This window comes from Melanerpes formicivorus, unplaced genomic scaffold (assembly GCF_026170545.1).
Source record: "Melanerpes formicivorus ecotype bairdi unplaced genomic scaffold, bMelFor1.0.p_v2 SCAF_380, whole genome shotgun sequence".
Classification (NCBI taxonomy): Eukaryota; Metazoa; Chordata; class Aves; order Piciformes; family Picidae; genus Melanerpes; species Melanerpes formicivorus.
The window spans coordinates 53,372-80,672 of NW_027142732.1; the positions used below are offsets into that span (position 1 = coordinate 53,372).

At 49.7% G+C, this 27,301-nt stretch overlaps 1 long non-coding RNA gene across 1 annotated transcript; it reads right to left on the reverse strand.

Annotated features, from left to right (window-relative positions):
- Positions 1-22,145: 22,145 nt before the first annotated feature.
- Positions 22,146-24,118, reverse strand: LOC137459598 (uncharacterized). The gene is made up of 3 exons (XR_010992412.1): positions 23,940-24,118; positions 23,659-23,815; positions 22,146-22,295 (listed from the first exon to the last, which is right to left on the reverse strand). It is a non-coding gene; the product is annotated as an uncharacterized lncRNA (long non-coding RNA).
- Between the last annotated feature and the right edge of the window lie 3,183 nt (positions 24,119-27,301).

Genomic DNA, 27,301 nt, shown 5'->3' on the forward strand with positions numbered 1-27,301 from the left:
AATGTCTAAAAAGAAACTAATAAAAAGTTAGAGCTCTTTCAAAATGCCATGGCACGAAAAAAAAAAAAAGGTTTGAACCAAAAGTTAAAATTTGAACTCACAGAAAAACGAAAGTTTGAGCTCATTACTAAATGCTTATACCTTAGTACAATCACTAATTACTTAATACTTATAAATACTAAATACTTACTATTCATTATGCTTACAGGTAAAACAACTATTGAAAACAGAAAAAAAAAAAATCTCTAAAACACATCACAATCAGAAATAATGAAATAATGAAATAATCATTGTTGCTTTAAATCAGAACACAACTTTCATAGACTAGAGAGGTTATCAGAAGGGGGGGGGGAGAAATGGGGGGGGGGGAGGTGGCTGGCTAGCAAAGGCACCATAGGGACAAAGAGAGGGGGGGAAAAGGGGGGTGGGAAGAAAGCCACCGAATTCACACCAGCTGCCCTTCCAGGCAGCCTCCAGGTCAAATGTAGGATTCGCTGAAGGCATGGAGACTTCCATAGGAGGTGATAGCAGCAATTTTGAGCTACATTGATGTTTTTGAGCCTAAAACTCGAGGTGCTTGTAACAGATGCCACTGTCTCTTCTCCACTCCATATTGCTGGATGTCAGTGCATACAACTTGCAGCAGCAGTTCCTAAAGTACACAAAAGTATCTGGCAATCAGTGTTTCTTACAGGCTTCTAGGACAGTCATCTTCTCCCAAGTCATGCTTTTTGCCTAAAGTGTCCCTTCTGTCCACAATTGTGGTGGGTTTGGAAGGGTAAGGCCGAGAAGCCTCCTCCCTTCCCCCTTGTAAGGTAAAAGGGAAAAAAAAATTGAAGGGAAAGGAAAAAAAACATCACAAGCTGAATTAGCAAAGCAGTGGAGCTATATTTACAAAGCAATGTAAGGTATGCAGGGGAATGTTTACAAATTTACAATATCTACAATATATACAAAGATATACAACAGAGTAACACAGAAATGAGAGTAACCCCCCTCGGCAGAGAGGGGGTTCCCCACCTCCGCTCTCCCCTCTCTCCCCCCCCCTTCCCAGAGTGGGATAGAAAGAGAGAGAAAAGAGAGGAAAAAAAAAAATGTTAGAAGCAGTTTGTGTTAATTGGAAAGGAGTTAATACAGGCCTGGTATCTGGACTTCAAGGCCGAGGCCTTGGCAGAAAGCCCAGCACAGAGACAGAGCTGCTGCACCGTGGAAAGGCGGAAGCAAGACTGATAGAAAAGTCCTGGAAATGTCCAGTTCACTCCCAGTTCAGAAGGTGCTTCCTCCCACTCTTCCAATGAAATTAGTTTAGACTATTCCTTCCGTTTACCAGCTTCCGTCCACCATATTCCCTTTCTTAAGGGGGCAGCGTCAACCGGCCACAGTCCACCCCTTCTAAACAATTTCATTGGCTGTTCACACTGTCCATCCAATCCAAAATGATATTTACAGTTCGTGAGTAAAGTTCATAGTCCATTCCGGCTATGCTCAGATGTAGATGATTCAAAAGTCCAAGAAAATCAGAAAATGAGAAAAATGGAAAACAGTTCATTTCTTCACCGACGAAGCGAAGAAAAGGGAAACGGGGATTCTCAGGGTCTCTTAGTTGACTCAGGGCTCTCAGGGATCTCAGGGTTCGTGCACCGTAGATTCCTCGTTGATTCTTCCTTTGGACGCAATGTAGCTGTACAACAGTTTGAAATTAACCTCTTTCAGCTAAAGTTAAATTTCTTTGTGGAATACACTGAATTTCACCATTCTCTTGCATTACCCAATAAGTGTGACCCGGACCTTCAGCTGAAACCACCCCTCGGACAGGTTTAGCCTCTCCTGAGGGTGAAAATACCCAAACAGTTTTACCTAACAGATTCTTTTCTCTAACAACAGGAACTCTATCACCTTCTACTTTCCGTAGCAAATCTGAATGTGCAGGTCCAGCTTGGTTCACTGAACCTCTACTATTTACCAGCCAGGTTGCTTGTGCTAAATGTTTTTCCCGGTTTTTCAAAGATCCACCCCCCATGGCTTTAAGAGTGGTCTTCAACAAACCGTTGTAGCGTTCAATCTTCCCTGAAGCTGGTGCATAGTAGGGAATGTGGAATATCCACTCAATACCGTGCTCTTTTGCCCAGCTCTTTACAAGGTTGTTCTTGAAATGAGTTCCGTTGTCTGACTCGATCCTCTCTGGAGTTCCGTGTCTCCACAGGATCTGTCTCTCCAGACCGAGAATGGTGTTGCGTGCAGTTGCATGTGGAACTGGATAAGTTTCCAACCATCCAGTGTTTGCCTCTACCATAGTAAGCACGTATTGCTTACCAGAACGAGAATGTGGTAGAGTGATGTAGTCAATCTGCCAAGCTTCACCATACTTGTACTTGGACCATCTGTCACCATACCACAAGGGCTTAAGTCGTTTTGCCTGCTTAATAGCGGCACAAATGTCACAGTCATGGATGACTTGTGTGATAGCATCCATGGAAATGTCTATGGATCTGTCACGAGCCCATTGGTATGTCGCATCTCTGCCTTCATGTCCTGACGAATCGTGAGCCCACCGAGCTAAGAATATCTCACCTCGGTGTTTCCAGTCGAGATCAAGATTAGAGTCCATGTCTACTTGAGAAACTCTTGCAGCTAGATCTGCCTGATGGTTGTGTTGCTGTTCCTCAGTAGCTTTGCTCTTAGGAATGTGAGCATCGATGTGTCTCACTTTCACTGGAATTCTCTCGATTCGATCAGCAATGTCCTGCCATAGGTCGGCTGCCCAAATGGGTTTTCCTTTTCTCTGTCAACCACTCTTCTTCCAGTTCTTTAGCCAAACCCATAGAGCATTGGCTACCATCCATGAGTCGGTGTAGAGATAAAGCTTTGGCCATCTCTCACGTTGACCTACGTCGAGAGCTAGCTGGACAGCTTTTACCTCTGCGAACTGACTGGATTCTCCTTCTCCATCTTTCGCTTCTGCAACTCGGCGTGTTGGACTCCACACTGCAGACTTCCACCTTCGCTTGTTTCCAACAAGACGACAGGAACCGTCTGTGAACAAAGCGTATTTCTTTTCATCATCAGAGAGGTCATTGTAAGGAGGAGCTTCCTCAGCACGAGTTACTTTCTCCTCCGGAGGTTTAGCACAGTTGATACCTTCAGGCCAACTTGAGATCACCTCCACTAGACCAGGTCTTTCAAGATTTCCCATTCGAGCTCTCTGTGTTATCAGAGCCATCCACTTAGACCATGTTGAGTCTGTGGCATGATGTGGTGTGGAGCCTTTGCCTTTGAACATCCAATTCAAAACTGGTAATCTGGGAGCTAAGAGAAGTTGTGATTCAGTTCCAATCACTTCAGAAGATGCTTTCACTCCTTCATAGGCAGCTAAAATTTCTTTCTCTGTTGGAGTATAGTTAGCCTCTGAACCTCTGTAACCTCGACTCCAGAAACCAAGAGGTCGTCCACGTGTCTCACCTGGAGCTTTTTGCCACAAGCACCAGGTTGGACCATTGTCACTTGCAGCCGTGTACAAAATGTTCTTAATGTCTGGACCATCTCGGACGGGTCCCAGACCCATTGCTTGAATCACCTCTTGCTTTATCTGGTCAAAGGCTGCTTGTTGTTCAGGTCCCCAGTGGAAATGGTTTCTCTTTCCAGTCACATCATACAGAGGTTTCACAATCTGACTGTATCCAGGAATGTGCAGTCTCCAAAATCCCACTATCCCTAAGAAACGTAGGGTCTCTTGCTTGTTTGTGGGACTTGCCATGGTGGAGACTCTATTTACCACATCCACTGGAATGTGTCGACGTCCATCCTGCCAGCGCTCTCCCAGAAACTGAATCTCTGTGGTAGGTCCTTTCACCTTGTCTCGCTTGATGGCAAAACCTGCATTCAGAAGAATGTCAATGATTTTGTTACCTTTCTCGAAGACTTCCTCAGCAGTTTTACCCCAGACGATGATATCATCGATGAACTGGATGTGTTCTGGAGCACCGCCTTTCTCCAGAGCATCGTGGATCACTGCATGACAGATGCTTGAGCTGTGGATCCAGCCCATTGGCAGCCTGTTGAAAGTGTACTGGATTCCTCTCCAGGTGAAAGCAAACTGAGGCCTGCATTCTTCTGCTATGGGAATAGAGAAAAATGCATTAGCAATGTCTATGGTAGCATACCATTTGGCCTCTTTGGATTCCAGCTCATACTGTAGCTCCATCATGTCTGGTACTGCTGCACTCATAGGTGGTGTCACTTCATTCAGGGCTCGGTAGTCTACCGTCAGACGCCAGTCTCCATTCTGCTTCCGCACAGGCCACACTGGACTGTTGAAAGGCGAATGAGCTTTGCTGACGACTTTCTGACTCTCCAACTGACGAATCAGATTCTGAATGGGCAACAAAGAGTCACGGTTGGTTCTGTATTGTCTGTGATGCACAGTCTGAGAAGCAACCGGCAATTTAATGTCCTGTATCTTATGTTGTCCCACAACTGCAGATTCATCAGAAAGTTCAGGTCTGGCAGACAGCTTCAATTTTTGTCCATCAATTTCTATAGAAGCTACTCCAAAAGCCCATTTGTAACCTCTAGGGTCTTTGAAACGCCCTTCTCTCAGAAAATCAATTCCCAAAATACAAGGTGCGTCAGGTCCGGTCACAACTGTATGCTTCCTCCATTGTTTACCAGTTAAACTTATGTTAACCTCTACCTTACTTAACTCTTGAGATCCACCAGTGACTCCCAGAATAGTTATAGACTCTGATCCCTGATAATGTGATGGTATTATGGTGCACTGAGCTCCTGTGTCAACCAAGGCCCTGTACTTCTGAAATTGTGAAGTGCCAGGCCACTGGATGTACACATCCCAATAGATTCTATTATCTCTGTTATCCCTCTCCTCCCCCTGGCGGGAGGCAGGGCACCCCTAGTTATGGGGAACATGCGCACATGTGCATTGCACATAGTTTGCAGGGTTATAACTTTGCATGTTATAACTGGAGCCACTGTTGGAGCCATAAGAGTCGTTCTGGGGAACTGTGGAAGTAACAGCTACCCTTCTGGTATTGCTACCTTGGGTTCTGCCACTTTGCAATTCCCTCAGTCTCCTGAACAGATTAGAAGTTGGTTGGCCATCCCAGCGGTTCATGTTCTCACCAAACTGATCACGCAGAGTTATCCAAATAGTTCTACGTGATTGCCTTGGTGGTCTGTTTTGGAATGACCTGTTTTGGAATAACCTGTTTTGGAATGACCTCCTTGGAGGACGTGTATTCCTCACAGATGAAACTTGTATCCACCTGGAGGAAGAATTGAAATTATCCTTCTGTGCCAATTGGTATATGGAATCTTTCAGATCCTTCATGCAATTCTCAATTTTTCCAGACAGAGTTTCAATGGCTGAAACCAAAGAACCACGTGTCATGCTATCCTCCAATTGTCTCATTTGATCACTGAATTGGCCAACCGTAGGAGAAGCTCCACCATAACTTCTTGACACAATTCTGCTTGCCAGAATGTTTGTATAATTAGAAGGAGCAAGTTTGATGATCTTTTTAGCAAGACCAATACCCACAGGAATGTCGTCAGGATTCAGAGTTTCATGTTCACCATAGAGTAGCTCTCTAACAGCAAATTCTCTCAAGCGCTTAATTCCCTCATCTATGGTAGTCCAGGGTTTAGGGTTCCATGGAAGGTCATCGCGGGAAGGGTATCTCAGGGCAACCGCCATTAAAAGGCGTATCCACAGATTAACCTTACCGAGAGCTTCGCCTAGATGTCTATCTATTCCATTGTCCCTTGAGAGAGTTCCTAACTGAGCTGCTGACTTGTCTCCAACTGTTAGAGCTGAAGCACCTGTATCATAACACCTACTAAGCCAAGCTAGAACTGGCTCCTTATCTGCCCTGGTGAAATCTTTACGGACATTTCGCAATTCCTCCCGTGGTGATGAACAGTCTGTAATATCATCTTGTTCCTCATCTCCCTGAATTCTTTGTCCATATAATCCTGCTGTCATTCTCCTAAGGATCTCTTTAAGCTGAGAACCACCTTTGCCAGCTGCCTTCCTAACTTCATCTCTATCCTGCTTTGATCTCACTAGGTTAGCTAGATCTTTAAAACAAACCTTCTCTTCCTCCTGAGCAGGATCTTTTAGAGTAGAGGGCCCCTCACCAGGATCAGTCTCCTCCTCTTCTTCTCCATCTTTGGCCTTTCCACCTCTAGTCTTTAAAGGAGCCACCTTAACTGGAGCTGTGTTTGAATTTACAGCCACCTTAATAGAAGCTGACAGGTCCTGAGATAAATCAGCTGCTGGGGCAGTGACTTCCGGTCCCACCGAGGGAGTGGGCGGAAGTGATGTTGCTCCGTTAATGGTCGACGGAGAAGAAGAAGAAGGAGAAGGAGTAGGTGCCATGTTGATACCAGCCGATGCCCTTGGCTGCTTGCTAGAATCAGCAAAGTCATTTAGAGCTGCTTTACCAATTAACTTTTTAGCCTTCTTTTTAGCTGACACAGATTCTCCACAGTCCTCGTCACTAGATGACTCTGGGACTGATCGAGAGCCATGGCGTTTTCTTTTTGATCTAGTTTTAATAACAAAACAAGCTCTGGACACCTTTCTCTCCCGACACCAGGAATACAGAGAATACACATTAGTTATCACCAGCAGCACAATTATACACATGAAATAAATCACCTTTGGATCCCAGGCATCACCTAAAGTTACTCTTTCCTACGGTGGAATCTTAAAACCCTTTATCTCAAGTGGGAGAGTGGTGGAGGTAACATTCCTGTATCTCACTGGCCATAGGAAATTAATACATTTTCCATACCATAATTTAACTCTATACATAACCCACATATAAATTGTCCGCACCAAATATTTGCCCCGGTAATCCAAAATCAAACCCAAACAATATCTGTAAACCAGAGCCCCAAAAATTGAAAAGAATAATCGCTCCACAAACCACAATACCTTCATGTTTGCTAATTCAGCTAGAAAACACTAAATCAATCAAGTAATAAATTAAACTAATTATCTGCCGCACGTTGGGTACGCCAATAAAAAAATGTAGTGGGTTTGGAAGGGTAAGGCCGAGAAGCCTCCTCCCTTCCCCCTTGTAAGGTAAAAGGGAAAAAAAAATTGAAGGGAAAGGAAAAAAAAACTCACAAGCTGAATTAGCAAAGCAGTGGAGCTATATTTACAAAGCAATGTAAGGTATGCAGGGGAATGTTTACAAATTTACAATATCTACAATATATACAAAGATATACAACAGAGTAACACAGAAATGAGAGTAACCCCCCTCGGCAGAGAGGGGGTTCCCCACCTCCGCTCTCCCCTCTCTCCCCCCCCCTTCCCAGAGTGGGATAGAAAGAGAGAGAAAAGAGAGGAAAAAAAAAAAATGTTAGAAGCAGTTTGTGTTAATTGGAAAGGAGTTAATACAGGCCTGGTATCTGGACTTCAAGGCCTAGGCCTTGGCAGAAAGCCCAGCACAGAGACAGAGAGCTGCTGCACCGTGGAAAGGCGGAAGCAAGACATAGAAAAGTCCTGGAAATGTCCAGTTCACTCCCAGTTCAGAAGGTGCTTCCTCCCACTCTTCCAATGAAATTAGTTTAGACTATTCCTTCCGTTTACCAACTTCCGTCCACCATATTCCCTTTCTTAAGGAGGCAGCGTCAACCGGCCACAACAATTAAAACACATGGAAAAACTTTTAAGAGTTAGTGGGGGGGTGTCCAGCAGCAGGGGGGGAGTGGGCTGCTGTTGCTATTGGCCAGGTGCCAGTGACTGCAGCTCCACGGGAGCAGGTGAGCTTAGTGGCCATGGTGGGGGAGGGGGGCTGGGGGGCGTAGATGTCAAAGAGCTTTGTTCTGGTGAAATGGCATTACTATTCTAACAGCTTTATAATGCTCTGCTAATTGATCTAAAGAATCTTTAATTAGTCCCCGTGTTGTAAGGGAAGATGTAACAATTTTGTTTACTTTTGTTGCTGCCCTGAACGATGCCATCCCTCCCTGCTCCCATGTCTTTTCATTCTACTTTTTTTTTCCCTCCAAGATGTAAGTAAATGACTCTGAGTATCAAGTTATCTTCTTTTCTTCTTTGATTACCCATACGTGCTCCTCAACAGGAGGCACCGACCCTCAGTTTCCCCTGTCGCTTACCTCTGTCCGGGGTGACCATTAGTTGTAGTATCGATGTTTTACTTCGAGCAGTGCTTTTTGGGCCAGATGTAAGCAGCTGAAGACATTTATTACATTATACAGCAAAGTTATATAGTCTAATCAGAAGGCACACTTGGCACATCTCAATTGGGCATTTTCTACTGGCGTACGTGTAATTAAGGCATACAGTAGGTCGTAATAACAAAACTATTTTAACACGTCCAACCAAACTCTGCCCAGTTTCTCTCCTTCGGTTCCAAAGTGTTTACATTACTCTCAGAGTCAAAGGCAAAACATAGCTTTCTCTGACTCGAGCAAAGGCAAATCTTCCCCATAGTCTTCCAAAGCTATCCCAAAACACCTTCCCACATAATACTATTCTTCTACATCCACTTAAACAGGAGAGCTTCTGGAATGTAAAAGCAAATTCTAGGGAGAGCAAAACAGGGTTTCAAAGCAGAAATATAACATGTATCACATAAAAACAGTAGACCTTCCTTTTTGTCTGTCACGGGAGGGGGGGTTGCCCTTCTTTGTTTCTTTGGGGTTTTTTTCTTTTTGTTTCTTAGTTTTCAATACAAATGGAAAAACCTTCAAAGAGGGCCCCACTCAGCTGCTCCCCACACACAGGGGCAAGAGAAGCCCCTAACTGGTCAGTGTTGCCACCCCTCTTAAGGGGATCGGTTGGCACCTAAGGTGCACCTGGGGGTATCAAAGGGGAATTTGGGGGCACATAGAGGGATCAGGAGGGCCTCTGGAGAGTCTCCCAAAGGATTAGTTGGATATTTAGGGTTATTTGGACCCCCGCCACAAAGGCCACTACTGCAAAGCTTTCCCCCCACCACCACAACTAACCCTAACCATCCGACTAAAATACCCACAGGAGACCTTCCATTGGGCCCCACATGCCTCTATATTCCCCTTGACTTCCCATTCAAATTAAGAAACTAAAAATAAAACCAGTGATGTTTCTTTTGTGTGTCTTGTGGGGTTTTTTAGTTTGCAAATAAGAGTCATTTCAAAGCCTTTTTGTCATCCACATTACTACTGTTCTGCAATCTCTCGATTAAGAGCACAGCTTTTTCTCTGCTGGAATACCTCAGACTAACATTTTTTTCATGGGTTTTCATCCCCTCTGAGAGCATTCAGGCAGCTTTTTTGGGCAGCATCCCCCGCCCCTCACTCACCTGCTCCTCTCCTGCATCAGCACCCACCCCCATATGGTATCATGGAAGGAAAGAGACAGCTGAGGGGCTTTTTATCACCCTGACCCACGGACACCCTTCTGGGTAGGATTTGCACCTTCAGCACACAGCTGAGTTTTTGCTGCGCTTCCCTCCTCTGTGACAGCTGCTGCGCAGGTCTGCATCTCCAAGCGTGTCACACCTTCTGGGATTTACTACCCCAAAATCACCTTGCAGTTGGTGCATTTCTTGCTGGCAATCAAGCAATCTCTTCCATCTGTTGCTCTCATTGTTTTGTTTCAGCTTTCTGAGCCTGTGTCGGTACAAGTCCTTCTCAGGGCACCGCAAAAAGAGACAGACAGAGCTTCCTTTTCTCCAATAGTTCCAGGAAGATTTCTGGCATTCCTAGGCAAACACCGACAGAGTGACGGCTGTGAGGTGACATCAGCCTGGCACTGGAGCTGGGCATTCTGAGCAGATGAGGAACCCTGGGCAACACCTGCAGAGAAATCTTGGTTCCTCTGCAGAGAAGCACTGGCCTTAGAGACAAAGCTGTCTTTGATCTGGGCACCAGCTGCAGCCCAGAGTTCCAGGTATCTCTGGGTACAGTTGAGGCAGCAGCCGCCACCCCCACAGAGCCCCGCCAGCCGAACCCGGACACCCCCCGCCGGCCGCCACCTCCCCAAAGCCCCGCGCTGCCCCGCTGGCAGCCACCCCCAAAGCCCCGCGCAGCTCCAGCGGCTGCTATAGAGAAACCCCACAAAGCAGCAGAGACTAGCACTGACCTGGGACACAGAGGAGGAGCTCCGACCTCTACCAGCCACAACCCTGCACTGAGCCGTTTTAAAGCATCCGGCGCCATGTTGTTGAGGGCGGCGCTGCCACGCTGGGGGGGGCGGTGCCTGCGTTGTCACCTCACGCTCAGCTTTCCATGGGTTTTATTCCCCGCCAAGGCAACATGTTGAGTTCTGAGCACCTGAGGAGCCCTGGGGAACACCTCTACAGAAATGTTCCTCCAAGAGCTGTCAGAAAAACATTCGTTCCCCCAGCAGGCAGCTCTGGCTTCAGAGCAAAAGCCTTCTGTGATCATTCTGTTTAGCTCAGCACCAGCTGCAGCCGTCAGTATTACCAAACTACACAGTAATGGCCTCCTCCCGGTGCCCTCCCGGTCCCAACAGTTTCCTCCCACCAAAGGACTGGCAGAGAACTGGAAGCAACTGGGAAGAAACTGGGAGGGACTGGGAGGGCACGAGGTGGAATCTGGGAGGGAAGGAGGAGGAAACTGTCAGAGACTGAAAGAAAACTGGGAGGAAACTGGTAGAGACTGAGAGGTAGTGGAGGCTCAAGTGGGAGGCACTGGGGAGAACTGTGAGAGAGCTCCGAGGGAACTGGAAGGGACTGGGAACAACTGGGGAAAAAGTCCCAAAGAGGATCCTAAATGGGCCCAAATGGCCCCAAAGTAAACAGAGCCCAAACTGGGGCGATCTGGACCAATGGAGCCAGTGGAAGCACTTCCCACCTAAACTGTACTGACCAAAGGGAGCGCGGCTCTGCTTTCCCACTCCGGGAAATCTGCCACGCTGCAAGATGAGAAGGAGACTGGGAGGGATTGAGAGGAACTGGGAAAGGACTAGGAGAGACTGGGAGGGGACTGGGAGTGACGGGGATGGGACTGGGAGGAGACTGGGAGAGGATTGGGAGGGATGGGGATGGGGACAGGACTGAGAAGGGACTGGGAGAGACTTGGAAGGGACTGGAAGGAGATTGGGAAGGACCGGGAGGGACTGTGAGGAATTCCAAAGGGAATGGGAGGGAATGGGAAGGAAACGGGAGGAACTGGGATGGAAATTGGAAGGACTAGGGGTGACTGAGAAGGACTGGGAAAGAACTGGGAGGGACTGGGATACCACTGGGACCCTCACAAGTCTATGGCACCAGATGGGATCCATCCCAGGGCAGAGAGCTCTGGCAGATGAGCTCCTAGCCACTGTCCAACATTTGCCACCAGTCCTGCCCTAAAGGCTCGGGCCTTTAATCTAATCCTCAACAGCCACCAGTGACACCAGAATGGTGAGAAATGCCATTTCCCCAATAGATGGAGTCACCTGCTCAGACAGCAAAAAGCAGTCTCGGGGACAGGAGGCTCTTGGCAACAGCCAGCCTGCTCTTCTGACCCGAGTGCCACAGAAGGGTATAAGAGTAGATCACCTCGAAGGCCACCGCACGGACCGCAGAGGACATTCAGGTGCTCGTGCCTAACAGAAAAGATGTGTGAAAAGCAGGTGTTGCATCACTAACCTAATGTCCCTCTGTGACCAGGGGACCTTCATCCCAATCCCATCATGGGGTGGAAAAGATTTCCTGCTGGTCGCTGTAAGGCAGGACTTTAACGCTTTCCCTAGCAAGTTGCTCTGAAAAGAAAATGGGGAATGAGACTTGAAGGAGTAAGGAGGAGATGAAGAAGATGGACTGTAGCACAGGCCATCTCACCAGCTACAGACATTTTCCCCTGCCCATGTGCTCTGTGGACTAAGAAGAGTTCCCTTCTTTTGGCGTGAAAGCACTGGCTTCAATGAAAGAGCTGGCTCCTCCTGAAGGGCAAGTATGAATGGAGCTCTCAAAGTACCACACTTCAGAGCCTCCTACTTGCTAGCACTAAGACAACTGTTCATGTAGAACGACTGGCCACTCACTTCGACAAACCCCACAGAACTGGCTCCTATCAACTCTCCAGAAGACACTGCTGCACTAGCTTGGCTGCCTGACCGGCTCAGTTCAGGTGGCTTAGGATCTCACAGAGGGTACCACAATGTAGTGGTTTGAGCCTTAACTGAGAGTTAAAAGCTCAAATGGGGAAAAGGCTGAGAATCTCTTCCCCACTTCCCCCCCACCTCCTCCCTCCAAACAGGGAGAGGAGGGAAAAAAAAGGTAAGGAGCAAACCCACTAAGCAACAATCTGGAGTCAGCTTGGAAGTAGAGAGGCAAGTAATTTTTTTTTTTCCTTCAAAATATATATATATATATAGCAATAACAGGGAAAAAAGGTTCACAAGGGCAAGGAACAAAAATGGATGGGAGGGGGATAGAAAAAGAATAATACAAAACCAGTCTGTCTCTGAGAAGGCGCAGAGGCAGCAGGGAGAAGGATCAGGTCCGGCCACGTGGCTGAGGATCAGGGGAGCAGCTGCAGTAGCTCTCATCCAGCAGAGGCAGGAGCCAAAAAGGAGATCCAACAGCTATGAGGTCCTGCTTTTTTATACCCTTGCTGGGCAGGGAGGGGGAAGTGGAACATACTCAGCTCTCCTAGGGGGAGACGCCCTTCAGGGAGTGTAAAGTACCCGCAAGCCCTCCACCCTGCTTTCTTCTTTTGTTTTCAGAAAAAGGTGTTAACCCACCACAATCCACCCCTCTGTTCCACTTCCTCTCTCCTGCCACAGCCCCTTTATGTGATTTTGACACATGGTATTTGAATCCTTGGTGCAAGTCTCTTGCTATCCCGGCTTGCTCTCTCCCAGGGCAGTCTCTCTCTCTGCTGATGGTCACTGTAGGTGGTGCTTGAACTGGGCAGGCATGTGGAGAAGAATCAGGAATCAGTCTGTCTTTGAAAGGGAAAGGAAAAAGTCAGGAACAGTCTGTTGCTGTATGGACATAGGGAACAGTCCGTTGCTGTAGGGACATCAGGAACGGGTACAGGTGAGATGATGCTCTTTGGGTTGGTGTGCAGTGGGTACGTTGGGTCCTGGATGCTGGGCTGGTGTTAAACTAGGATGGAGAAACTTAGAACAACTTATAACTATTCACATAATTACATTGATGAGTGTTGCCTCCTCTGAGTTCATCCTCTCTCAGCCAGAGTCACGTTCTGCTGTGGGATACACTGAATGTCCCCAGTTTCTAACATAACCCAGTACGTGTGACCAGGCCCCTCAGCCGAGACCACCCCTCGGGTTGGTTTGCCCCCACCAGCAGCAGGGAAAACCCACACTGACTTCCCCAGCAGGTTCTTCTCAGCAATCACAGGAACTCCATCTCCATCCACTGTTTGCAGCAGGTCGGACTGGGCAGGACCAGCTCGGTTCACAGATCCTCTGCTGTTCATTAACCAAGTGGCTTGAGCTAGGTGCTTTTCCCAGTTCCTGAAGGTTCCACCCCCCATGGCTTTTAGGGTGGTCTTTAGCAAGCCATTGTAGCGCTCGACCTTCCCTGCAGCTGGTGCATGGTATGGGATGTGGTAAATCCACTCAATCCCATGTTCCTTTGCCCAGTCCCTTATGAGATGGTTCCTGAAGTGGGTTCCATTGTCTGATTCAATCCTCCCGGGGGTGCCGTGTCTCCACAGGATATGTCTCTCTAGGCCCAGGATGGTGTTGCGAGCAGTGGCATGAGGAACTGGATAGGTCTCCAGCCACCCTGTACTTGCCTCCACCATGGTCAGTACGTACTGCTTGCCACTGTGAGACCGAGGAAGGGTGATGTAGTCGATCTGCCAGGCCTCTCCATATTTATATTTCGACCATCTCCCCCCATACCACAGAGGCTTCATGCGCTTGGCCTGCTTGATGGCAGCACAGATGTCACACTCATGGATGACCTGTGAGATGGCCTCCATAGAGATGTCCACAGCTCTGTCCCGAGCCCACCGGTATGTGGCATCTCTCCCTTGGTGGCCAGAAGTGTCATGGGCCCAGCGAGCTAAGAACAGCTCACCCTTGTGTTCCCAGTCCAAGTCTATTTGGGAGATCTTAGCAGCCAGGTCTGCTTGGTGGTTGTGCTTGTGCTCCTCTGTGGCTCTGCTCTTGGGGATGTGTGCATCGATGTGCCGTACCGTGGTTGGCAGCCTGTCCAGGCGGGCGGCGATGTCTTGCCACAGGTCAGCGGCCCAAACAGGCTTCCCTTTTCTCTGCCACCCGTTCCTCCTCCATTCCTTCAGCCACCCCCACAAGGCGTTGGCTACCATCCAGGAGTCAGTGTAGAGGTACAGCACTGGCCAGTTCTCTCGTTCTGCTATATCCAGGGCCAGCTGGACAGCTTTTACCTCTGCATACTGACTGGATTCACCTTCTCCATCCCTTGCTTCTGCCACTTGCCTTGTTGGGCTCCAGACAGCTGCCTTCCATCTCCGCTTGCTTCCTACAAGCCGGCAGGACCCATCTGTAAATAAAGCATAGCCCTTCTCGTTGTCAGGGAGATCGTTATATGGGGGAGCCTCCTCAGCACGGGTCACTGTCTGCTCTGGTGGCATTCCAAAGTCAGCACCCTCTGGCCAGTTGGTGATCACTTCCACTATGCCAGGGTGTTCGAAGTTCCCCATCCGAGCTCGCTGAGTTATCAGGGCCATCCACTTACTCCAGGTAGCATCTGTGGCATGATGTGGGCTTGAGCCTCTCCCTTTGAACATCCAGGTCAGGACTGGAAGTCTCGGAGCTAGAAATAGAGGTGACTCAGTCCCAATTACCTCAGAGGCAGCCCGGACGCCCTCATAGGCAGCTAGGATTTCCTTCTCTGTCGCGGTGTAGTTGGCCTCAGAGCCTTTGTACCCCTTACTCCAGAAACCTAGGGGCCTGCCCCTGGTTTCACCAGGAGCCTTCTGCCACAAGCTCCATGTAGGACCATTCTCACCAGCCGCAGTGTACAGCACATTCTTGATCTCTGGCCCAGTTCGAACAGGTCCCAGAGCCATAGCATGGACCACCTCTCGTTTGATCTGGTCAAACGCCACCTGCTGCTCAGGTCCCCACACAAAATCATTTTTCTTCCTTGTTACATGGAAGAGAGGCTTCACAATTTGACTGTACCCGGGAATGTGCGTTTTCCAGAAGCCCACAAGCCCCAAAAACGACTGTGTCTCTTTCTTGTTCGTGGGCTGCACCATAGTGGCTACCCTGTTCACCACCTCCTGAGGGATGTGGCGACGGCCATCCTGCCATTGAACACCCAGGAACTGGATCTCCCTGGCAGGCCCTTTCACCTTGCTTCTCTTGATGGCAAAGCCAGCCTCCAGCAGGATGTCAATTATCCTCTTACCCTTCTGGTAAACTTCCTCTGCTGTCTCACCCCATACAATGATGTCATCAATGAACTGCAGATGCTCAGGAGCTCCACCTTTCTCCAAGGCAGTCTGGATCACCTCATGGCAGATGGTTGAGCTATGGACCCAGCCCTGAGGTAACCGATTCCATTGATACTGTGCTCCCCTCCAGGTGAAAGCAAACTGTGGCCGGCATTCTTCTGCAATGGGAATGGAGAAAAAGGCATTAGCAATGTCAATTGTGGCATACCACTTGGCCGCCTTCGATTCCAGCTCGTACTGGAGCTCCAGCATGTCTGGCACGGCAGCGCTGATCGGAGGAGTCACTTCATTCAGGCCACGGTAGTCCACAGTCAGTCTCCATTCCCCATTTGCCTTCCGCACTGGCCATATCGGGCTGTTGAAGGGGGAGTGAGCCTTGCTGATCACGCTATGGCTCTCCAGTCGTCGAATCAGTTGGTGTATGGGGTGCAGAGAGTCTCTGTTGGTCCTGTATTGCCTGCGATGTACTATGCGAGAGGCAATAGGTAACTTCAAATCCTGCACCTTATGGCTGCCCACTATGGAGGGGTCATCTGAGAGCTCGGGCATGGTGGACAGCTGTTCTTTGCCTGCAGTCTCCACAGCTGCCACCCCAAACGCCCACTTGTGCCCCCTAGGGTCCTTGAAGCATCCCTCCCGCAGAAAGTCAATGCCAAGAATGCAAGGTGCATCTGGACCAGTCACTATGTCGTGCTTTCCCCATTCATTCCCGGTCAGGCTTATCTCAGCTTGCAGTACAGTCAAGTCTTGTGAGCCTCCTGTGACTCCTTGAATGCTTATGGACTCAGCCCCTTTGTACCCCGATGGTATCAGGGTGCATTGGGCCCCTGTGTCCACCAGAGCTCGGTACTTCAGGGCTTCTGAAGTGCCAGGCCATTTCACGTACACATCCCAGTATACTCTGTTATCCCTGGCCTCCACCTGGCTGGAGGTAGGGCACCTCTAATGCTGGCGGCAATGTCCACACTTGTCACATGGTCCTGTGTTACTAGGGGAAGGGTCTCTTGAGCGAGAGCGACCACTCCAGGAAACTGGGGCAGCTCTTCTCCTAGATGAGTTATCCCCGTGGTGCCCACCTTGCAGTTCCCGCACCCTGTTCCAGAGGGCAGAGGTGGGTTGGCCATGCCAGGTGTCCATGTCCTCTCCATGGTCACAGAGGAACCTCCACAGAGACCCCCTTGACATTCCCCGATTGGCTTGGGGTGATCTCCTAGGGGAAGGTCGCCTGTTCCTGATTGCTGAAACCTGGACCCATTCTGAAGGAGAAGGGGAAAAGGAGGCATCGCTCCCCTTTTTCAGTTCAGACATGGAGGTCTTGATCTCTTTGACAATGTCTTTAGCCATAGTTTCTATGGCTGAGATCAGGAGTTTCTGATTTACGCTGTCCTCATGTTCCCTTAAATCATTGGCAAACTCACAGACAGTTTTAGGACTTCCATCCTGTCCAGTCAAGAGTATCCCTCCTAATGTGTGAGCATATTTCTGAGGAGCACTCTGGGTGAGTTTCTTTACAAAGGGCCGTCTCATGGGCACCTCATCTGGGTCCGAAGGGAGCTGGCCATCTCCATAAATTATTTCCATCACGGCCATCTGCCTCAGATACCGAATGCCCTGTTCCATAGTTGTCCATCTAACTGGGGCCCAGGGCAGGTCATCTCTTGAGCGGTACCGGCTCTTGATGGCGTTCAGAATCCGGGCCCAGAGAGTGTGTATTCCATCAAGTTTGGCTAACTCTTTGTCCAGACCAGCATCACGAGTCAGGGAGCCTAAAAGCTTTGTCTCCCTCTTATCCAGGTCCACTGTGTCCACCCCCTTGTCCCAGCATCTCAGGGCCCAGCTTAGTATTGGCTCACCCTCTTTCCTGGCGTAGTCCAGACGAGTTTGCCTTAGTTCCTTTCTGGGCAGCGATGTAACAGTTATTTCCTGGTCTGAATCATCTTCATCCACCGCTGGATTCTGTGAGGTGCTGGGGCCTGCTGAGATTCCTTCCTCACCATCCGTGCTTGGCGATGATTTTTGATTTCTTTTCCTGTGTGTGGTGACCGGTGCTAGAGAGACTGCATTGGCAGGAGCATCAGGGGTCAACTGTGGGACTGCTGGTGGTGGGGCAAACCCTTGTGCCTGGGGCTCAGGCTGAGAGCTGGCACAGTCATTACAACCCGACCCCTCCCTCTTTGTGTCTACAGAGTGCTTACAATGCCCACAGCAGACACGCCCCCAGTCATTAAAGAGCACAAAGGAGTGTGTTATCACCCTCCAAACAGCTCTTAATGGGTTAGCTAGTCCTCCACCCAACACGGTCCCAGCAAATGCCACTATAAGGATTACATTTAGGCATATGGAGCATATTGCAACGTAGAGCAATTTTCCATCACAGGCACTTTTATCTACACCATTGGTTTCATAACTTGCTTCAGGAAAGTTTCCTATGTTAGAAAAGTTACCACTGACAGTGAAATTCAATGGATTCAAGAGATACATGCCTAACTTAATTGGTAAAGTTTTTATCCACTTGATCAGCATCTCTATCATTAACCACACCACGTGGTAAGTTATTAATTTGTAGATGTGGGTCCAAAAGATCCAGCCAAAAGCCCATGAAAAGGCTTGGACCATCAGGTTCTTTAAAATTGCCATTTCTACTTCAAGCTCCTTTTTCAGAAAAAAAGTATTGCTTTCCCAATACAAGATCAATTTCCAAGCCCCACGTTGGAGGCGCCAAAAATTGTAGTGGTTTGAGCCTTAACTGAGAGTTAAAAGCTCAAATGGGGAAAAGGCTGAGAATCTCTTCCCCACTTCCCCCCCACCTCCTCCCTCCAAACAGGGAGAGGAGGGAAAAAAAAAAGGTAAGGAGCAAACCCACTAAGCAACAATCTGGAGTCAGCTTGGAAGTAGAGAGGCAAGTAATTTTTTTTTCCTTATATATATATATATAGCAATAACAGGGAAAAAAGGGTTCACAAGGGCAAGGAACAAAAATGGATGGGAGGGGGATAGAAAAAGAATAATACAAAACCAGTCTGTCTCTGAGGAGGCGCAGAGGCAGCAGGGAGAAGGATCAGGTCCGGCCACGTGGCTGAGGATCAGGAGAGCAGCTGCAGTAGCTCTCATCCAGCAGAGGCAGGAGCCAAAAAGGAGATCCAACAGCTATGAGGTCCTGCTTTTTTATACCCTTGCTGGGCAGGGAGGGGGAAGTGGAACAGACTCAGCTTTCCTAGGGGGGAGACGCCCTTCAGGGAGTGTAAAGTACCCGCAAGCCCTCCACCCTGTTTTCTTCTTTTGTTTTCAGAAAAAGGTGTTAACCCACCACAACCACAAACAGAGACAGACAAAGCTTCCTTTTCTCCAATAGTTCCAGGAAGATTTCTGGCACTCCTAGGCAAACACCAACAGAGTGACGGCTGTGAGGTGACATCAGCCTGGCACTGGAGCTGGGCATTCTGAGCAGATGAGGAACCCTGGGCAACACCTGCAGAGAAATCTTGGTTCCTCTGCAGAGAAGCACTGGCCTTAGAGACAAAGCTGTCTTTGATCTGGGCACCAGCTGCAGCCCAGAGTTCCAGGTATCTCTGGGTACAGTTGAGGCAGCAGCCGCCACCCCCACAGAGCCCCGCCAGCCGAACCCGGACACCCCCCGCCGGCCGCCACCTCCCCAAAGCCCCGCGCTGCCCCGCTGGCAGCCACCCCCAAAGCCCCGCGCAGCTCCAGCGGCTGCTATAGAGAAACCCCACAAAGCAGCAGAGACTAGCACTGACCTGGGACACAGAGGAGGAGCTCCGACCTCTACCAGCCACAACCCTGCACTGAGCCGTTTTAAAGCATCCGGCGCCATGTTGTTGAGGGCGGCGCTGCCACGCTGGGGGGGGCGGTGCCTGCGTTGTCACCTCACGCTCAGCTTTCCATGAGTTTTATTCCCCGCCAAGGCAACATGTTGAGTTCTGAGCACCTGAGGAGCCCTGGGGAACACCTCTACAGAAATGTTCCTCCAAGAGCTGTCAGAAAAACATTCGTTCCCCCAGCAGGCAGCTCTGGCTTCAGAGAAAAAGCCTTCTGTGATCATTCTGTTTAGCTCAGCACCAGCTGCAGCCGTCAGTATTACCAAACTACACAGTAATGGCCTCCTCCCGGTGCCCTCCCGGTCCCAACAGTTTCCTCCCACCAAAGGACTGGGAGAGAACTGGAAGCAACTGGGAAGAAACTGGGAGGGACTGGGAGGGCACGAGGTGGAATCTGGGAGGGAAGGAGGAGGAAACTGTCAGAGACTGAAAGAAAACTAGGAGGAAACTGGTAGAGACTAAGAGGTAGTGGAGGCTCAAGTGGGAGGCACTGGGGAGAACTGTGAGAGAGCTCCGAGGGAACTGGAAGGGACTGGGAACAACTGGGGAAAAAGTCCCAAAGAGGATCCTAAATGGGCCCAAATGGCCCCAAAGTAAACAGAGCCCAAACTGGGGCGATCTGGACCAATGGAGCCAGTGGAAGCACTTCCCACCTAAACTGTACTGACCAAAGGGAGCGTGGCTCTGCTTTCCCACTCCGGGAAATCTGCCACGCTGCAAGATGAGAAGGAGACTGGGAGGGATTGAGAGGAACTGGGAAAGGACTAGGAGAGACTGGGAGGGGACTGGGAGTGACGGGGATGGGACTGGGAGGAGACTGGGAGAGGATTGGGAGGAATGGGAATGGGGATGGGGACAGGACTGAGAAGGGACTGGGAGAGACTTGGAAGGGACTGGAAGGAGATTGGGAAGGACCGGGAGGGACTGTGAGGAATTCCAAAGGGAATGGGAGGGAATGGGAAGGAAACGGGAGGAACTGGGATGGAAATTGGAAGGACTAGAGCTGACTGAGAAGGACTGGGAAAGAACTGGGAGGGACTGAGATACCACTGGGACCCTCAGAAGTCTATGGCACCAGATGGGATCCATCCCAGGGCAGAGAGCTCTGGCAGATGAGCACCTAGCCACTGTCCAACATTTGCCACCAGTCCTGCCCTAAAGGCTCGGGCCTTTGATCTAATCCTCAACAGCCACCAGTGACACCAGAATGGGGAGAAATGCCATTTCCCCAATAGATGGAGTCACCTGCTCAGACAGCAAAAAGCAGTCTCGGGGACAGGAGGCTCTTGGCAACAGCCAGCCTGCTCTTCTGACCCGAGTGCCACAGAAGGGTATAAGAGTAGATCACCTTGAAGGCCACCGCACGGACCGCAGAGGACATTCAGGTGCTCGTGCCTAACAGAAAAGATGTGTGAAAAGCAGGTGTTGCATCACTAACCTAATGTCCCTCTGTGACCAGGGGACCTTCATCCCAATCCCATCATGGGGTGGAAAAGATTTCCTGCTGGTCGCTGTAAGGCAGGACTTTAACGCTTTCCCTAGCAAGTTTCTCTGAAAAGAAAATGGGGAATGAGACTTGAAGGAGTAAGGAGGAGATGAAGAAGATGGACTGTAGCACAGGCCATCTCACCAGCTACAGACATTTTCCCCTGCCCATGTGCTCTGTGGACTAAGAAGAGTTCCCTTCTTTTGGCGTGAAAGCACTGGCTTCAATGAAAGAGCTGGCTCCTCCTGAAGGGCAAGTATGAATGGAGCTCTCAAAGTACCACACTTCAGAGCCTCCTACTTGCTAGCACTAAGACAACTGTTCATGTAGAACGACTGGCCACTCACTTCAACAAACCCCACAGAACTGGCTCCTATCAACTCTCCAGAAGACACTGCTGCACTAGCTTGGCTGCCTGACCGGCTCAGTTCAGGTGGCTTAGGATCTCACAGAGAGTACCACAAGAACTGAGTGCCGCAAGAAGGGGCCGCTTATTCGACCAATTTGATCAGCGGAATCCAACTTTATTGAGCATCAGACACATCTTATATACAGTCTGCTATAATTATGCCCACTTGGCAACATACTATTGGTTGCTCTCTAAAAGGTTACATCATTGTTTTCACAACTCGGTGGAATTCTTCTATCAGGTCTAATTGCTCTCTTCCCCAGATCTCGCCTCCTCCTTATCTTGCTTGCCTCCCATCTCAGAGGCAGCAGGACTTCAGCATACCAAGCAATCAGCACTTTCTCACATCTCTTACTCCGCCACTATATTATCACAGAGAATTCTTCAAGGCCTGAATTGCACAGGCGTTCCTGGGACCCAAGGCCCCTCTTGCTCAAAACAATCCTCAACAACTCAGGGGACTGCAATCTTTGCAGCTTCAACTTTCCTTCTCTGCTACTTCTTTTTTCAGATGGATTTTTTTTCAAAGGGACTGCTGGACAGCAGAACAGGATGGATGGCTGGGCCCCAAGAGCAGTGGGGAACAGAGTTAAACCCAGCTGGTGGCTGGCCCGGCAGAAGTGGTGTTCCCCAGCACACAGAGGTGAGAGAGTGTCCCCAGAGAAGGGCCACAAAGCTGGTGAAGGGTCTGGATAACAAGTCTTATGAGGAGTGGCTGAAGGAACTGGGACTGTTTAATCTGCAGAAGAGGAAGCTAAGGGAATTAAGGTGTGGTCTGGCTTCAGCTCTCAACTAGTTCCACGTTGAACAAGAACAGCTTGTACTCACAGAAGGCACTGGCTGCTTGGGTTCAAGGTTCCTGTAGAGCTCAGGCTATCTCTCTTCTTTAGTGAGGTCATTCTCTCACCTAGGCAGAGAGAAGAAAATGCAGCTATAAAATTAGACCACTGGAATCGTGAGACTCGTTCTGTGTGCAACTCCAGGAGAATCCAAACCTAACCTTGGAGCTGCCCTTAAGAGCTCCTCTTTGGAAAACTCTCGCTGCCGGGCCCCACAAACCCCACACCCTCTGTCAGCAAACCGGATGTACGAGCTGAAGAGTGTCAACAGAAACCGTACGTGGACAGCTCAGGAAAATCCTGCCAGTCCCAGCACACCAGACCTGGAATGATCAAAGAAAGTCTGTTAACAACTGTCTGTGTGTCTGCTCATAGCTTGAGGAGTAACAGAGCAGGAACAATTCTCAAAAGGTTTTCACTGCATTCCTAGGGCACTTGAAGGATTGCCCTGGCTGTAGTTAATACCTAGAAATTCCTATCAAAATCTTTGCAGCACAGCAAGGAAACTAAAACAACCAACAAAGCACAGACTACTTTATATTATCAAGCAGGAACTTGAAATCCTACTGGAATTGTGGGGTTTTTATGACAAATTGTGATGAATATACTGGTGATCTATGTTTAAAATTATAAGACTTAGAGTGCCCTGGGATTAAGGGTCAGGATCTTGTGAGGCCTGTTTTGAGAGCAAAGGGAAAGAAACATATCTTGCAGACTTGCAAGGATACTGTCTGGTTAGTTGGAGACATCACGGCTGAGGCGGAGCTTATCTTAAAGATAAACATTCAGACCTAGGAATTTGTTTTCTTCAGATAAGAAGCCTGCAAAATTGTGCACGTGAGAAAATGGATACATTGACCCTTACCACCCGAATGTGGGGAGAAGGGATTTGACCGCCTACTCTAAGACTCATTATCACATGCCTGCCTTCTGTTTAGCATAAGTTTGCTTATGTAGATGATGTAACTATAGAAGATGAAGAAAACTATTGTAAGGCTGCTGTGGAGGTGGAGTTTTGTCCCCTCTCAAGCCCAGCGCGCTGCTTTGCTTGCCTTTTATTGCACTTTATTCCCTTTTTATGATCTTTTAGTGCCAATAAAACTGTTACCAAAAACTTTTACCTGGAGTCATCTATAACGCAAATTATTCCTGTTCTTTTTTCCTTCTTTTGGTGTCGTACCACCTAGTACACATTCACCACCTAACCGAACGTCACAGTTGTGATTCAAAGCCAAGCAAGACAAAGTGTATCGAGGGAAAGAAAAGAGAGAGAAAGCTAAAGAGTTCTCCTCCTCTTCACTTTTCCCCTTGAGAGATCCAACACTACAGGAAGGCAGGCCTGAATTTCATGAGCTCTGGGATTCAGATGAGCTCGGGAAATCATTTGGTTTGCACTTCACGGCTGTACACACACAGCTGTGTTCAGCTGTAGAACAACCTCCTTGCAACATGAAATACAGGCTTCCGAAACTGGAGCGTCTGTCCCACTGAGACTTCCACGACCCTGTGTCCAAACCCTACTGACATGTCAATTCAATTGTTCACAGCTTTTACCACAGGTCACTCTTAGCACCTGAGTTTCTGAGCCTAGATGAGACATCCTGCTGTCTGGCTCTGAGCTCAGGAGAACATGCCAAGCTGCTGGCTACCTGCAGACATCACATTGCTAGGACTGAATTGGCTCACCTTTATCTTTCCAACAGGCAGCGCCTCTCTGAATGCTGGATTCACATGAGTGTGCCTAAGGCAGATGACACAAGCAGGCTCTGTGGCCGGCACAGCCCTGAGGGCACTCGCCAGCTAGCAAACAAGCATCACACAGCAGGATGTGGGGGGAAGACAACTGGAAGGGGGAAAGTGAGAAAACTCAGGGGTAGGAATAATAGTAATACCAATAATAAGAGCAATAATAACAATAGCAGAAGTCCTAAGGAGGATAAGGAATGGAAATTAAGGCTATTGCTCACCATCAGCTGAGTGAGGTCAATCCAGTCCTGGAGAGTAGTCCACCGGCCAACCTGCCCTCCAGTCTTCTGGCTGAGCATGTGACATAGCCTTGCTAAATTAGAAAATCCTTGCTGAATATGCAATGCGCTCAGTGGGAATTAAAACGTCCCTGCATTATCAACGCTGTTTGCAGCACAAACCCAAACCCAAACCCACCCCGAGACACCCCAGCTCCCACGGGAGCCTGCAGAGACCTCCCAAAGGGTCCGTCGGAGGTGCCCAGCTGCCTCTCCACGACCCTTGATCCTTTCAGATGGCCCCACCAGAACTTTACATATCCCCAGACCCTTTTAGGTGCCCCCAGACCTCCTCCGTCACCCCCAAAAGCCCTGCCGATGGCCCCAGACCACCTTCAGACGCCGGAAGGAACACACCTGGGAGTCCCGGGCCGGCAGCGACACCGGAAACCGCACTGCAAGCTCCCTGAATGCGCCAGGACCCCTTGCCCCGCCAAAGGACGGCGGTTCGCAGGCACCCTGGGGCACAGAACGGCATCATGCGCCGAATCAGGGCTCTCCGCGACCGGTCCGGCTCCAAAGCTGCTCTGCACGGCGCCCGCCCCCCCGGCCAGAAAAGCGGGGCGCAGCCCGCGAGGAGGGCGCGTGCGCGGGACCGGACCCGCTGCGGCGCAGGCGCCGTATCCATAGCGACCACCGGGACGCTGCCCCCCTGGCGCGAGCAGAGCCGGGCTAGGGCGTAGGCGCTGGATCCATAGCGACGCTCGAGTCAAGCTCTCCGCTCTCCGCTCTTCCCCTAAGAATTTTCGAGCATTCAGCGCAGTTAGGCTGCAGAAATTAGCTCCCCCGGGGCGGCACACGCCGCGGCACGGCAGCACTGGCCTTAGAGACAAAGCTGTCTTTGATCTGGGTACCAGCTGCAGCTCTCAGCAGTGCCTAGCTGCAGAGCAATGGCCTGCACCTTCATCCTGATCCAGGTGGAGAGAGAACTGCCAGGAACACAGCTTCTCTGCTACGGTTGCAGCATCCCCAGGGGCCGAGCGCAGCCTTGCTGTTAGTGAGGAACACAGCCCCTGTGAGAAGCTTCTGGGGTCAGGGGACAAACAAGGGGTTTTCCACACTGGAAACAAGGGAAGTCTCTTTGCCACCCCCTTTGCCACCACCCCTAACCCTAACCCCCTAACCCCAACCCCCTAACCCTACGTCTGCCGGCCCCTGCACCCTCACCCTGGTGCTGTCCACGACGCAAACCCTAAACCCCCTGACCACCACACTATCGTTAACCCCGACCCCAAACGCAATCCTCACCCGGACCCTAAGTTGCCCATCCGCCCCTTTGCCCATCCGCCCCTTCCCCAAATCTCCGCCTGAATAATCTCTCCTCCCTACCTCCATACTCACAAATGCTATTACTGGGCATTTAGAAAGCTTTAGCTAGCACCCCTGTCCTTCTCCTCACTTACCTGCAAAGGCTTCTAGCATGTAAAAACAAATTGCACATACTACAACACACAGTTTAGAAATATGCCATGTTCTTCCCTTAGGCAGGGGACCTTCCTTCATTTGTTTTCAGAAGGATGTTGCTACTTCCTTGCCCTGCTTTTGTTTCTTAGTTTATTAGTACTAGAAACCATATACGCATCCTACACCAAACCACAATGAAGTGCAACAAGGACTAATGCTGCAGATTCCGTGACTGGCCGTGCTCCCATTGACACCTTTCGCTTCGTCCGTCTCTGGCCACGCTCCTTGCAAAGACGTGGAACCGCAGATCGGGACTCCCGCTCGCTTCGTAGCTATTTTCTACGTCTCAGTCGTGCCCGCTCTCACTCGCACGCTCAAAGCATCAACAGAGTGTCAAACATAGGAGGAACCTCCCCTGCCTCCACACAAGCCCTCCTACAATTCATTACGTCCCTAAGGGACACAGGCTTTAGGACCAACACAGTCAGTTTACAAGGTTCAGTGGCAACACTGTCAGTTCACAGGGTTCAACAGCAACACCATGAGTTTACAGGTTTCAGCAGCAACACAGACCGTTTACAGAGTTCAGCGGCAACACTTTCACTTTACAGAGTACAACGGCAACACAGTCTGTTTACAGAGTTCAGCGGCGACACTGTCAGTTTACAGAGTTCAGCGGCGACACTGTCAGTTTACAGAGTTCAACCGCCACACAGTCAGTTTACAGAGTTCAACCGCCACACAGTCCACTTACAGAGTTTGGCGGCAACACAGTCCGCTTACAGAGTTCAACAGCAACACTGTCCGCTCACAGAGTTCGGCAGCAACACTTTCAGCTTACAGAGTTCAGCGGCAACACAGTAGACTTACAGAGTTCGGCGGCAGCACAGTCCGCTTACAGAGTTCAGCGGCAACGCTTTCAGTTTACAGAGTTCGGCGGCAACACAGTAGACTTACAGAGTTCGGCGGCAACGCTTTCAGTTTACAGAGTTCGGCGGCAACACGGTTTGTTACCGCTGAGCGTGGGAAGGAGCTTAGCCAGCTTCTGTTCAGATGGCTTTCCATTCTAATAAAAGACAGAAAACCAGACACGCCCAAGTCAGTGAATACTTAAAAACCCTACAACGCATGCAAAGGAAAAAGCGTTCCTTGCATATTAGACAGACATGCTGCAAGCTTACGTATTCCGCAACCCCGTGGAGCTCGTTTCAAAGCCCCTTTTCGGGCAGATGAATACCACACTTCCACACCTCTTAAACAAGAGGGCCTTGGAGTTGGAGGAGAGGGGTCAGGGTTAGCTGGCCTACTAGAGGTCATAATCCCCTCCAAGAACATACAGGCATTTCAAACCTTCTAGGTTGATACAGAAGAACCCCAGAGAGCAGAAGAGGCTTGGACTTACCTGGAGGGGAACCCAAGGACATCCAAAAAGCCGAGCAGAGAGCCGACCTCAACGGAGCCGCCGAGGGGAACTGAGCCCGGCCGAGCCCAGTCTAAAGTAGCCGGGCTTGACGGAGCCGACATCTGTCTAGGGAAAGAAAATGCTCTCTCTTTACTGACCAGTCCTACGCATACAATTACTAGCCACACACCCATTCACAACTTTCGCTTCGTCCGTCTCTGGCCACGCTCCTCACGAAGACGTGGAACTGCAGATCGGGACTCCCGCTCACTTCGTAGCTATTTTCTATGTCTCAGTCTTGCACACGTTCCCATTGACAACTTTCGCTTCGTCCGTCTCTGGCCACGCTCCTCGCAAAGACGTGGAACCGCAGATCGGGACTCCCGCTCGCTTCGTAGCTACTTTCTACGTCTCTGCCGTGCCTGCTCTCACCCACACGCTCAAACATCAACAGGGTGTCAAACATAGGAGGAACCTCCCCTGCCTCCACACAAGCCAT